This window comes from Macaca nemestrina, chromosome 14, assembly GCF_043159975.1.
Source record: "Macaca nemestrina isolate mMacNem1 chromosome 14, mMacNem.hap1, whole genome shotgun sequence".
In the NCBI taxonomy this organism is placed as follows: Eukaryota; Metazoa; Chordata; class Mammalia; order Primates; family Cercopithecidae; genus Macaca; species Macaca nemestrina.
In genome coordinates this window covers 104,616,784-104,631,061 of record NC_092138.1, presented here as the reverse complement: position 1 = coordinate 104,631,061, position 14,278 = coordinate 104,616,784, and the positions used below count along the sequence as shown (strand labels likewise).

Genomic DNA, 14,278 nt, shown 5'->3' with positions numbered 1-14,278 from the left:
CCTGGCAATCACCACTGTGCTCTCTGCTTTTATAAATTCAACTTTTTAAGATTTTACAGATAAGTGAGATTATAAGGTATTTGTCTCCTGTATCTGGTTTATTGCACTTAGCATAATGTCTTACAAGTTCATCCATGTTGTTGCAAATGTCAGGATTTCCTTCTTTTCTGTGGTTGAATAATATCACACACACACACACACACAGAATATGCCAAATTTCCTTCTCTCTCTCTCTCTGCTTGCTTGCTTTCTTCCCTTCCTTCCTTCCTTCCTTCCTTCCTTCCTTCCTTCCTTCCTTCCTTCCTTCCTTCCTCCCTTCCTCCCTTCCTCCCTTCCTCCCTTCCTCCCTTCCTCCCTTCCTCCCTTCCTTCCTTCCTCCCTTCCTTCCTTCCTTCCTTTCTTTCTCTTTCTTTCTTTCTTTCTTTCTTTCTTTCTTTCTTTCTTTCTTTCTTTCTTTCTTTCTTTCTTTCTTTCTTTCTTTCTTTCTTTCTTTCTTTCTTTCTCTTTCTTTCTTTTCTTTCTTTCTTTCTTTCTTTCTTTCTTTCTTTCTTTCTTTCTTTCTTTCTTTCTTTCTTTCTTTCTTTCTTTCTTTCTTTCTTTCTTTCTTTCCTTCTTTCTTCTTTCCCTTCCCTTCCCTTCCCTTCCTTTCCCTTCCCCTCCCTTCCCCTCCCTTCCCCTCCCTTCCCCTCCCTTCCCCTCCCTTCCCCTCCTTTCCCTTCCCCTCCCTTCCCCTCCCTTCCCCTCCTTTCCCTTCCCCTCCCTTCCCCTCCCTTCCCCTCCTTTCCCGTCCCTTCCCTTCCCCTCCCCTCTCCTCCCCTCCCCTCCCCTCCCCTCCCCTCCCCTCCCCTTCCTTTTTTCTCCCCCTGTTGCCCAGGCTGGAGTGCAGTGGTGCAATCATGACTCACTGCAGCCTTGAACTCCTGGGCTCAAGCAATCCTCCCACCTCAACCTCTCAAGTAGCTAGACCTACAGGCATGTGCTACCACATCTAACTAATTAAAAAAAACAAACAAACCTTTTTTTAATAGAGATGGTATCTTGCTATGTGGCCCAGGCTACTTACAAACTCCTGGCCTCAAGTAATCCTCTGGCCTTGGCTTCCTAAAGTCGGGGGATTACCTGTGTGATTCAACGTGCCTAGCCACCACATTTTCATTATCCATTCATCTGTTGATAGGTACTTAGGTTGATTCTATATCTTGGCTACTGTGAATAATATTGCAATGGACATGGGGTGCAGATATCTCTTTGAGAGACTGATTTAAATTCTTCTGGATATAAACCCAGAAATGAGATTGCTGAATTCTATGGTTGTTATATTGCAGGGGCTTCATTGTCTGGGGAAATACCCGATGTTTGTTGTCTCACACTAAGGAGAACAAAGACATGGACGCACAAACACGTGGAGTGGAAAGTTCAATAGGCATAAGAAAGAAGAGAGAGAGAGAAAGAGAGCTTCCTCATGCAGAGGAAGGGGGCATCCAAGTGGATTTCCAGGTTTGGGGCAAGATGTGGTTGATTTTATAGAGGTGCTTGAGGAGTCAGTATTTGATTTACACAGGGCTCAGGGGATTTATTTGACCAGATGTGCCATTTACATAGCCTGTGAAAAAATAGGCTGTCCCACTTAAATCTTTTATTATGCAAATGGAGCCTTTACCTGACCAGCACCATGACACCCATACACGTGGCAACACGGAAAAGGGAAGAAGGAATTGCCATGTTGGATATACCTGGCGTCTGGCATAGCTGCTGGCATTTACCTATGCAAGCTTCCAGCTTGCTTATCTATGCTTGCAACTTGATTTTTCAGGCTGCTTTTTATTAGAAAAGAAATGATTTTGGGGCTGTTTTTTATTAAAGGAAAATTCCCACTGAGAATTCTTTCACCTTCACTAACTGCCTAAATAATTTATTTTTAACCTGTGTATATCAATTGTAAGACACAATGAATTTCTCTGAGTTTCTCTTCAAAGATTTAGCCTGCTAACTTCCTTGTCCTTTGTTTTCAAACTCAACTTTCTTGTTCCTCCTTGCCCCTAGTTACTGCCTACCCACATCCCCTCAGCTCTAATCAATTACTCACATCTGTTCCCTTAGTTACCTGAATCCTTTGTTCTTTAAAACTGCACATCTCACATGCTTTATCACTGTACCTCACGTTCCCCTTCCCTTCCATATTTAGAAAAATATTTGGAAGTAGCTAGTTGGGTCAGCTCAGATTGTGCGGCCTGACCCCAGCCCATGGGGGAGTGACACAGAGGTAAGTACTACTGTCAGAAATAAAAACTCGCTGCTCTCCTTTGTTCCCTGTGCTGTTGCCATCTTGATTGGCACAAGTGGCACCCTTCTGCAGGAGTGTATTGCCTTGCTGAGACAACTTTTGCCTGAGCGCTGGTTTCGCTTTGCAGCAATGAGCATTTTTTTTTTTTTTGAGACGGAGTCTTGCTCTGTCGCCCAGGCTGGAGTGCAGTGGTCGGATCTCAGCTCACTGCAAGCTCCGCCTCCCGGGTTTATGCCATTCTCCTGCCTCAGCCTCCCGAGTAGCTGGGACTACAGGCGCCCGCCACCTCGCCGGGCTAGTTTTTTGTATTTTTTAGTAGAGACGGGGTTTCACCGGGTTAGCCAGGATGGTCTCGATCTCCTGACCTCGTGATCCGCCTGTCTCGGCCTCCCAAAGTGCTGGGATTACAGTCTTGAGCCACCGCGCCCGGCCTTCCTAGAGCATTTTTATATCCAACACAATAATTTCAGTTTTTTGGCCAGGTGCAGTGGCTCATGCCTGTAATTTCAGCACTTTGGGAGGCCGAGGCGGGTGGATCATGAGGTTAGGAGTTAGAGACCAGCCTGGCCAATATGGTGAAACCCTGCCTCTACTAAAAGTACAAACATTAGCCGGGTGTGGTGGTGGGCACCTGTAGTCCCAGCTACTTGGGAGGCTGAGGCAGAAGAATTGCTTGAACCGGTGAGGCAGATGAGGCAGTGAGCTGAGACTGCACCACTGCACTCCAGCCTGGGTGACAGAGTGAGACTCTGTCTCAAAACAAACAAACAAACAATAATAATAATAATAATAATTTCAGTTTTTTGAGGAGCCCCCATACTGTTGTCTATAAAGGCCGTGTTAATTTACATTCTCACAAACAGTGTGTAACTGTTCCCTTTTCTTTACATCTTTGCAATAGTTATCTTTACACTTTTTGCTAACAGCCATTCTAACAGGTGTGAGGTAATATCTCATTATGGTTTTAATTTACGTTTCTCTGATAATTAGTAATGTTGGGCATTTTTAAATATATCTGTTGGCCATTTGTATGTCTTCTTTTGAGAAATGTCTATTCACCTTAAAACCAAATTATTTGCCTTCATACTATTGAACTGTTTGAGTTCCTTATATATTTTGGATATTAATATTAACTGCTTATCAGATATATCATTTGCAAACATTTTCTCTCATTCTGTGGGTTGTCTCTTCACTTTGCTGATTGTATCCTTTCCTGTGTGGAAACTTTTTAACTTGATGTGATCCCATTTGTCCACGTTTGCTTTGGTTGCCTGTGCTTTGGGATATTGCTCAAGAAATTTTTGCTCAGAGCAATGTCCTGGACATTTTCCCCAATATTTTCTTGAGGTCTTAGATTTAACTCTTCAATCCACTTTGATTTGATGTTTGTATATGGTGAGAAATAGGGGTCTAGTATCATTGTTCTGTGTCTTCAATTGGTAATTCTTTGTTGTTGTTGTTGTTGTAGTATGTTTTGATTCCTTACTTTTTTCATTTTTTGCATTTACTATATGTTTCTATTTTGTGGTTACCATGAAGCTTACTTAAAACATTTTGTACTTGTAACAAACTATATTAAGCCGATAACAACTTAAGTTTAATGACACAAAAAAACTACACTTCGATGCTCCTGTCACTTCTATTTTATATTTCAGATGTCACAATTTACATCTTTTTAAATTGTGTATCCTTTAACAAATTATTGTAGCTGTTATTATTTTTAATAGTTTTGTCTTTAAACATTTATACTAAAGTTTTGACTGGTTTACACAAACATTACAGAATTAGACTATTCTGAATTTGACAATGTACTTACTTTTACCTGTGAGTTTTATATTTTCATGTTTTTATGTTACTATTTAGTATCACTTTTTTCCAGCTTGAAGAGCTCTTCTTAGTATTTCCTTTGGCAGCTCTGGGGATGATTAACTCCATTAGCTTTTACCTTTCTGGGAAAGTATTTATATCTTCTTCATTCTAAAATATAGCTTTGCTGGTCATGATATTCTTAGTTGACAGTTTTTTTTTCTCACTTTGAGTATGTCATCCCACTCTCTCTTGGCCTGCACATTTTCTGCTGAGAAGTGTGCTGCTAACCTTATGGGAAATCAGTAAAATGTGATATGCTTCTTTTTCCTTGCTGCTTTTAGGATCCTCTCTTTGTTGGTTTGTTTTATAATTTGATTTCGTGTCTTGTGGTAGTCTTATTTGGATTGAATCTAATTAAAGACCTTGGATTCCCATGCACTTGCATATTTATATCTTTTCCCAGATTTGGAAGTTTTAAGCTATTATTCTTTATATAACCTTTCTATCCCTTTTTCTTTCTCTACACGTTATTTAAATTCTATAATGCTGAGGAAAGTTATCATTATGTTGTCCTATAAATCCCATACACTTTCTTCATTTCTTTTCATTTTTTCCTCCTTTGAGTGTATATTTTCAAATAACCTGTTTTCAATTTTAGAGGTTTTTATTGTTTGATTAATTCTGCCATTGACACTATTTCATTTTTATTCCATTCACTGTATTCTGCATTGTGTTTTTATTTCATTCATGTATTCTTCAGTTCTAGAATATCTTATTGATTTTTTAGGATTTCAATCTGTAGCTTTTTCATTTTTTATTTATTGTTTTCCTGATTTTGTCAAAAAATTTTTTCTTTGTCTTCTTTTGAGCTTTGCTGAGATTCCTTAAAAACAAATATTTTGAATTCTTTGGCCATTCAGAAATTTGTACGTTTGGGGTCAGCTACTGGGAAATTATTATATTCTTTTTGTGATGATATGTTTCCCTTGTTTTTCATGTTTCTTGTGGCCTTCTGTTAATGCTTGAATTTGCTTGCAAACCAGACTATACACTCAAAGTTTTCAAGGCTGTGAAATAATCCCCTCTGTCAGTCTGATTTCTGGGATGGTTTTGGTGGGGAAGGATCTTCTTTTATGGGAACATGCAAGGGTGCTGGCTATGCAGGGTGCAGCAATTCTGACTCTGCTGAGGGTGCAGCAGCATAGTCTCTGTACAGCTATGTCAGCTGCAGTCAGTGTTGGTAAAGTTCACAGGGCAATGATCAATGATGTGAGTGCCTGCAGCAGCAGTGAGGGCTTTTGATACGTTTGGTGTTTATGGCTGCTAAAAGTTCTCCTGAGATCTTTTTATTCCACTTGGGAAACCATGACCAAAGGGTTGTCTCTTGCCACTGGGTTTGACTCATGGGCCTGCTCACACTGGCAGCAATACCGGTGCCTGATGAGCCACACCTGTAGAGTAGCCAGTGAGCCAAGGCTTAGAGCACTGGCATGTGTGGAAAGACCATGGCTCTGAGGTTCAGGGCAGCAAACGCACTGGTGCCCAGGGTGCAGGTACCCCTGCTGTTGTGTTGGTAATGATGTACAAGGCATGGGTGCTTATGAAGCAGGCAGGGAGCCATGGACCTGTGCAGAGCTATAGTAGCTCCAGGCTCCAGGTCATGCAGTAGTACTCTATGGTGGCTGGGCTGATATCTGGTATGTGAAGACATGCATACAGACCTTAATTCTGGGGTGCAGAGTGTAAACTAACTTGCTATGGTGGTGGCTCTGATATCTGAGGCATAGGTAGATGTAGCACAGCCACAGAGCCAAGGTCTGGAATGCAGGCACTCATGGAGAAGCTGTAGTTTAGTGGTCAGGAACATATGTCAGGTTGAGAAGAGTGGTGGCTCTGGTTCTGGAGTGGCACAACGTTGGCTACTTCTTGAGGGTGTGTATGTGTGAAGCCAAGTCTTCCTATCTGGGGTTCCCTGGCAGGAATGGCTTTTGGTTACCTTAGTGTCAAAATGCCAAAGTTTTCTGCAGAGCAGGTCACTGGGACTGCGGTGTCTCCCATGATGTGCCTGATACCAGTGACCTTGGCTTTTCTCTTTGTATCTAGCCATTTCTAGGTGTTTCAGATACACTGATCTCACAAGTCATCCTGATGTGCATACATTCCTCTTCTTTTTATTCTTCTTCTTGCAACTGTGTTGCTGCAGATTCTTAAATGAGCCCTTGAGCACTCTCTGGGTTATTTTGGTTTGTGGATTGCTGTCTATATGTGTTTTTTTGGGTGGTGGGGTGGGGAGATAAAGGCTGGCATCTCCTATTCTGCCATATTAATTATGTCATAGCTGGGAAAGTCTTTTAACCCCTCTGAAACTTGGCTACCTTATCTGTTAAGTGGCCATGATTATAGTGTTACTATCAGATGATAATATTATGTCATAGTATTATTCTGGTAATTAAAACATGTTTTAATTCTGGCACATAAAAACTCTCAACAATATAGCTATCATTGAGGGATTTTCTGCCCCTTGAGTTCTAAGTAAATGTGACTCAATGTTCCCATTTCACAACACACAGAAGTTCAACTTATTATGGATAATTTTACACAGTTTTAGGAAGTTTATGTCATTGTGGTCATCTGTGCCTCTGGGTTTCCGTTTTTAAGAATGAAAATAAAGTTCACCTCACTGACCTAGACTTGTTTTTTTTTTTTTTTTTAAAGAAAATAGTAAGTTGAAGAAATTTGTCTTTATGGACACATAGGTACCTTTAGGGAGGTAGGATAGAGGATAAGAGCCAAAAATATAATTTTCAGAACATGTTTAAGTTCTCAGATTAGATATTAAGAGTTGTTTGATATTCAACAAGTTATTTGTACTTTCCGATTCTTATTTATCACATCTGCTATATGGACATAATAAATTTGTACTTTCACCAAAAACTTAGTAGAAAGTTAGTATGGTAATGTATGTAAAGTGCTGCATTTGAGTGCCTTTTACAGCTCAATGCTTGGTGGCTTTATTACATAGGGTAAGGATCAGCAGCATCCCTCTGCTGGACGTTCAGGTAAGATTGAATTCAGGAATCTATCAATTGCCTGGTTGGTGGAAGTTTAAGTTCTTTGCCAGTGTTTCTGCAAATCCCAGAGGCTTGTAATCTTTTATGACCAATGCCTGCAAGCTTTTAATTCTGTTATTCTCCACATTGACCCATATGTGCAACTGAGTCCTTCTCCGGTTACTTACATAAGGCAGTCCCTGTGTGGTGTATGGTTTACTAAGGATGTTTGGAGTATGTTTGGCTGTTTATTTTGGGGGGAGTTTATACTTGCATGAAGGGCACATTTGTAACTGTTATACATATCCGCTGACCAACGTGTCTCTGGGAAGTTTCCGTGTTTACTTTAGCACTATGTAATCTCCAATTCACTCTAGCTGATTGACTCTTCTCTCCCATAAGTCCTCATTAGAGGGTACTGGAGAGGGTATTGGAGAGAAGCTTCTTATCTTCTGTGCGATTCTCATGACCATGGCCTTCCTTTTTGAACTTAATGTGGAAGGGCATCAAAATGACATGTTCATGAATCTTGCGTTTTCCCCTGAATAGCCTTTCAGAGCCTGAATTACCTTCCAACTCTGTGGGGTCCAACCATGCTTTAATTTTTATTCTTCTGTGAGATCTGGCTGTGCAGCTGAGATTTATGTCTTCTTTTTACCTTGTGAATTCTTACAGCAAATCCCTGTGCCAATGTTGAATTTTACCTGAGCCCCGTGCTCCTGGAAAACAGTGGCAGTTTAAGAAATCCCTCCACTCTTTTGTGTTCTGGAAAAGAAAGCACTTTGACCTACCCTCAATCTGAGTTGGCATATAACCCCTCCTTAATGACCCCGCTGGAACGTCAACTAATAAAATACCTTCTTTGACCAACTCTTCAGTCCTGCTACTGTTACTAGCTCATCCCACTTCTGCATATCTGTTTCTTTCTAGCCTCATTCTTGTTCACTTCTCTTTATGAAAGAAAATTCCTTTTCTGTCTGACATTTGACACTTTTGTTGGTCTCACAATTGAGACATTCTCCCTAGTGCAATAGTTCCCTTGCATTATTGCTATAGACCATTTCCCCCCTTTTGCAGTAATATCTCTCCTTACCTAAGACCAGATTGGATTTTTATTTGACACTTGTTACTTAAAAGTATGTGTGTTTCTCTGTACCTTGCAAACCTAAAACAATCTAATTAACAGGAAATTGCCCTCCAAATACTTGTATTGCCTGTGTTATTTTGTTTCCTTAGACCCTGCTGATCTTTGGCCTTCACATTGTTGACTTAAATCATGTAGCACATTATCTTTGTTTTTAAGTCCAGTAGGCTGGTGCATGGTGTATCAGAAGTAAAAATTTGTTGAAAGAGCAAATGAATTCACAAATCTCTGAGTTGCAAGATAATTCACGGACTAGCAGTGACTAATATTTCTCAGAACTCACAAATGAGTAAAAGTGTTTCTTTCCTACACAATTGGTTTTTCTGGTTCAAAGACTGTCTTAAGTCTGTTAAGGAAGAGAACTGACCCAGGAGTTGGAGGCATCTGCTACTAAGGTTACTGGAACTTAACACATACTTCCTGGGAAAACAGTGCAGTTGAGTTTGGGTCAAATGAAATTAATGAGAGACTTAAGGTACAGTCAGCTTTGCCAGGTGGGAAGCAGGAAGAATACTGAGATGCCATACTCTTAGGAACCTGACCTGACACTGATTCACTAAGAGTTATCTAACGGGATGATTTTATTTGTTGAGACTATGACAACAATAGAAGCCAGGCTTTAATCTTTGAGGAAATGCAGAGGAAGGAGTCACAGTTCTGACATTTATAATGGGAGAGAGAGACCTCGTTACTGAGGAGCCCCTGGGCTAATATGATGAAGCCACACACACACACACACACACACACACACACACACACACACACACACACAGTGGCTCAAAGACATTCAAGCAGCTTTACATTACTATACAAGAAAACCCAGCTGCATGAATAGGGATACTCAGGAGATTACAGTGATCTAACTTAGTTTGTAGGCATTATATTGAGGAGTAGCTTCAACACGTGCAATAAACATTCTTATATAAGGAATGAAAGGTCCTATCCTTTCATCATTGAAGGTCCTATCCTTTCAGAATCTAATAATCATTTCAGAATCACATACCCATTAATAACCTATAGTCCAGGGCAAGAGATCTGTGGTATTCTCCTAAGACTTCAGGTCTTTTATTGACATTTCATCCCGTGCATCAACTTTGCCAAACCCTGCTTCATGTCTTTGTTCCTCAGACAAATGGATAAATGGATAAATGGATTTAGCACTGTAGTCAGTATGGTGTAGATAATTGTTGCTATTAGATCCTTGACAGTATAGTTGGACAGGGGCTGAAAATACACATAGCTAATGCTTCCATAAAACAGGGTCACCACTGTGAGATGAGAGCCACAGGTAGAAAATGCTTTCAGCTTTCCAGCAACTGAAGGAATCTTTAGAACAGTCATGAGGATTCTTAAATAAGAGATGATGATACATGAAAAGGGGGTTATTATGACAGCCAAGCCTTCTGTCATTACAATGATTTCTTTGACAAAATGGGAGGAACAGGACAATTTTAGCACTGGTTGGTCATTGCAGAAAAAGTGCTGGATGACACTGGAGGCACTGAAGATGAGTTGATTAGTCAGAAGAATGCGCAGGAGGGAGTGAAAATGTGGAATGCAGAAGGAGGGAACCAGAAGCAGGACACAGCGTCTGTGACTCACAATGGTGATGTAGTGGCCATGTAGCGGTCAACAGCCATGGCTCTAGCAGGTAACTGTCTGTGCTTCCAAAGGCTATGAAAAAGTACATCTGGGTCAGACACTCACCATAAGATATGATCTTTGTCTCTGACGAGAAGTTCACCGGCATCTTAGGGATAATGACTGTCACATAGCAAATGTCAACAAAAGACAGGACACTTAGAAAGAAATACATGGGTGTCTGGAAACGAGTGTCTGACTGGATGGCCAGGATGATGAGCAAGTTTCCTATCACTGTGACAAGGTAGATGGGGAGAAACACAGCAAAGAGAGGCTTCTGATCCTCAGGTCAAGAGGAGAGTCCAAGAAGGATGAATTCAGGGGGTCTTGTTAGTTTATTTCTTCCCATAGTTGTGGGTTCACCTAAAGATAAACTAACACCGTATCAGATTCTTCCAACATCTGATACAATCTGTACAAAATTTTTCCTTTTGTTCTTCTTATCAGCAATTACAAAATTTAAAATGTTATAATTACCTGGATTGTGGTTTCTTTCCATTAATGTAGGATATTTAGAAATTAATATATATTTTAATCTCCTTTCAGTCGCCTGCTCTAAAGAAAAAAATTACAGGGAAACAGAAATGGGAAAGGGAGAAAAGAAGAGATATAGGGCAAGAGGAAGAAATGAGTGAAAGAGAATTCTCAGAAGGAGAGGAGGGGAATCCTGGAGAAATTATTCTCTTCTTTTTCTATATATATTTATTGTATTCAGGGTTTTCAGTAGTTAATATGTGGTAGGATAAAAAGTTTCATCTCTCACTTAATTTCCAGCTGATGGAATAATGATTTCCCTTAGCGAATATTTCTCTCTGCATCAATTATTCTGGAGGCTGGCAATCATGTAAAAAGACATTGAAATACGAGATTACCCAACAGTTACTCTGTTTCCCTCATTTTTTAGTGAAACCTTATTTGAGTGAAAGGATAGGTACGAAGAGGCAAAAGATAGACAGAAATAACAGGATAGTAAAAACATTTCTTTCTTTCTTTCTTTCTTTCTTTCTTTCTTTCTTTCTTTCTTTCTTTCTTTCTTTCTTTCTTTCTTTCTTTCTTTCTTTCTTTCTTTCTTTCTTTCTTTCTTTCTTTCTTTCTTTCTTTCTTTCTTTCTTTCTTTCTTTCTTTCTTTCTTTCTTTCTTTCTTTCTTTCTTTCTTTCTTTCTTTCTTTCTTTCTTTCTTTCTCTTTTTTCTTGAGAAAGGTCTTGCTCTGTTGCCCAGGCTAGAGTGCAGTGGCACAATCTCAGCTCTGCAACCTCTGCCTTCCGGATGCAAGCGATTCTCCCGCCTTAGCCTCCTGAGTAGCTGGGATTACAGGCTTGTGCTACCACGCCCGGCTAATTTTTGTATTTTTAGTAGAGACGGGGTTTCACCATGTTGGCCAGGTTGGTCACGAACTCCTGACCTCAAGTGATCCGCCCACCTCGGCCTCCCAAGGTGCTGGGATTACAGACGTGAACCACTGCGCCCAGCCAACATTTCTTTTAATGTAACATAAATCTCCTTATTTGTTACCCAGCCCCTAAATGCTAAAATTGTCATTGTTAGTGCATGCTTGTCTGTGTTGGTGTAATTCTTTTCCCAATTCTAGTCTCAGTTATATATATGCTTCCCCAAAAAACCACACAGAGAAGGCACCTGATTTTAGACAAACTTTCAACCATCATGAAGCTGAAGATTTTCCTCTCTGCCTTCTCTGGGCCTCCCACATGCTGAGGAGATTGAAGACACTCATAGACCCCACCTTCTGTCAAGGGAGCATCCTTTGAGATCATCAAGAAGTCCCTGGAGTTCAGGTGGAGAAGACAGCAGAAAACAAGCCAAGAATTATTACAGTTTTGGAGTTTCTTCCCCAAGGAGTCTGGGGAGTGTCAGTGCCTTCTCTTTCTCTCAGAAATCACCCTCCTGACCTAACTTCTTTTGGTGGAAAAGACTCCACCTGTGTGAGGCTGGCTCACATGACAGTGATGCAGAGTGATGGGTTCTCTCAAACTTCCCGAGCCCTGTCCTCACAGCCGTACTGCTTACATTGAAAGACAGCATATGGGGTTGGAGAACGTTTTCTCAGAATTCATTGATCATCAAGCTAAAACAACTAGAACATCTTATGCCACCAGTTGCTTTCCTGTCTCCCTGCGTTAGAAGCAGCCCCTTGCTAGACACTGTTCTTAGAACTTTGAAATATAATAAGTAATAGGGTTAAGACTTTAGATTCCAGGATGTGAATCTTTACTCTTCTGTCTAAAGCATCCTCAAGTCTACTTACGTATGGCCCTTGCTTCTCACCCAGGAAAATACATATATATATATATGTATTTTTTTGTTAGCTATTAATTTTATTACAGTTGTAACATGCAAACATTAAACAAATCAGATTGATATTTTTATTGTTAAAGCAACTTTCAAAAAAAATGGTTGGCCACTCTAGTTTATTGTGTGGATCTCTTTCAAAGTAAGAAAGTAATCCTCACCGGAACCATTCTAGAACTCAGATTGTCATGTATTTGAAATGGCTCTTGCTCTCATTACTTGAAATTTAAGGTGATGTTTGTTTTCCTCCTAGAGACAGATGGCTATAAGCAGGTGGAAGTGATGGGGGAGGGATTCTGATAGATGACTGAATGGACGAGAAGGATAAGGCTTCTACTCTCTTATTTCTTCTCTTTTTTCTTTCATTGTGGTAAGAAAACTTAACATGAGATCTACCCTGTTTACAAACTTTTAGGGCACAGTATCTTTAATAATAGGAGAAATGTTGTATAGCAGATTTCTAGGACTTATTCATCTTGTATAACTGAAAATATATTCTCCTTGAACATCAATTCTCCATTCCTCCCTCCCTCCAGCCATTACGGGCATATATTTTATATTTTATGGCAATCCGTATTTCTGGTCATTTGGGACATCTCACTTTGCGTGTAAGATGTAATTCTCAAATTAGGACTTAAACTTCCCCATATCCCTGTACAACCACCATCCAAGGATATCTGATTCCTTCTCACTCATTGCCCCTCACCCATTTAGACTATTGTGTCTTTGCTTATCCTTTCCTTCATCTATTAAACCTAACCTGCAAGGCTCGAATTCAGCCTCTTCCAGGACACTTTGCTTGATGACTACCAGTTGAAATGTCTTTGTCTCTGTCCCCACTTAACACTTTGAACCTCCATTCCATGCAATATCTCAATCTGTTTGTGTTACTGCCTAAACATTAATTTTTAAAAATCCCAGACAGCAACAATTTAATGAGTGCTTGCTATGTGCTAGGCACTCAGCTAAACAAATCAGATGTAATATCTCATTTATTTATCTCAATACCTTAATGAGGTAGGCGGTCTGATTTTCTTTACTTTAGAGTTGAGGAATCTGAGCTCAGAGAGGCAAAGTGAGCTATGCAATGTAGCCTAGCAAGTAAGCGACAGAATCAGTTTTGAAACATCTCATGAGATTGTTTAACTCCTGTTTGACTCAGTGCTCTTAACCTGCCACAGTATTGCTTTTTTATGATGCTAGCAAAAAGATTTGGATATTATATGCTGAGTAACAATTCCCAAATAAAGCATGTTGCCAAAAATATAAACTATTTCTTGTTAATTCAAAAAAACATATTAGTTTAAGCTGTCCCTCCAGACTGCATACTCCTTGAGATCAATAACCATGCCTATTAATATCTGACTGTTCTGATCAGTTTATTAGTTCATAGACACTTATTAAAGGCTTATGATATGCTAGGAATTTTGGTGGGTACTGGAGATACAGTGGAATATTAAATAAAGTCAGTTTCCACTCATGAGTGACTGATCAATGCCTTGTTCAAGGTAGTGGTTACTCAACAGATGAAATATTTTCTCATTTTTCTATTTGTGGAAATTTGAAATAAAAAATGTAGAAAGGTACAAAGAGGAAAATAGTAATCATTCATGTTACCATCACCCAGAAAGGTTAGCAACAATAGCATTCTGCCCATTTTCTCCAGCCTTCAAAAAATTCATTTATTCACAAACCTTTATAAAGTACTTATGATGGGCCATGAACTCTTCTATGTGCTTTGTAAGTATTGAGTCACTTTTATTGTCCTCATAACCCTATTAGGTAGGCATTATTCTTATATTTTATTTGCAAATGGGAAATCCAAGGCACAAAAAATTGAGTAACCTTCTCAAAGTCATCCAGTTAGTAAGTGGATGAGCCAGGATTCAACCAGGCAACCTCACTTCAGAGCACATGGTCTGACTATGTATGCTATGCTTTATGTCTTCCCTCCAAAATAATACATAATTATAGGTGAATATGTTGCCCTTTAAAATGGAACACTATAAATAGAGATAAGATTGTCCTTTGATTTCTATCCC

The 14,278-nt window shown here is 39.8% G+C and overlaps 1 pseudogene; it reads right to left on the bottom strand.

The window, feature by feature from the left end:
• Nucleotides 1-9,352: 9,352 nt before the first annotated feature.
• Nucleotides 9,353-10,427, bottom strand: LOC112423496 (olfactory receptor 1L1-like; annotated as a pseudogene).
• Nucleotides 10,428-14,278: the final 3,851 nt, after the last annotated feature.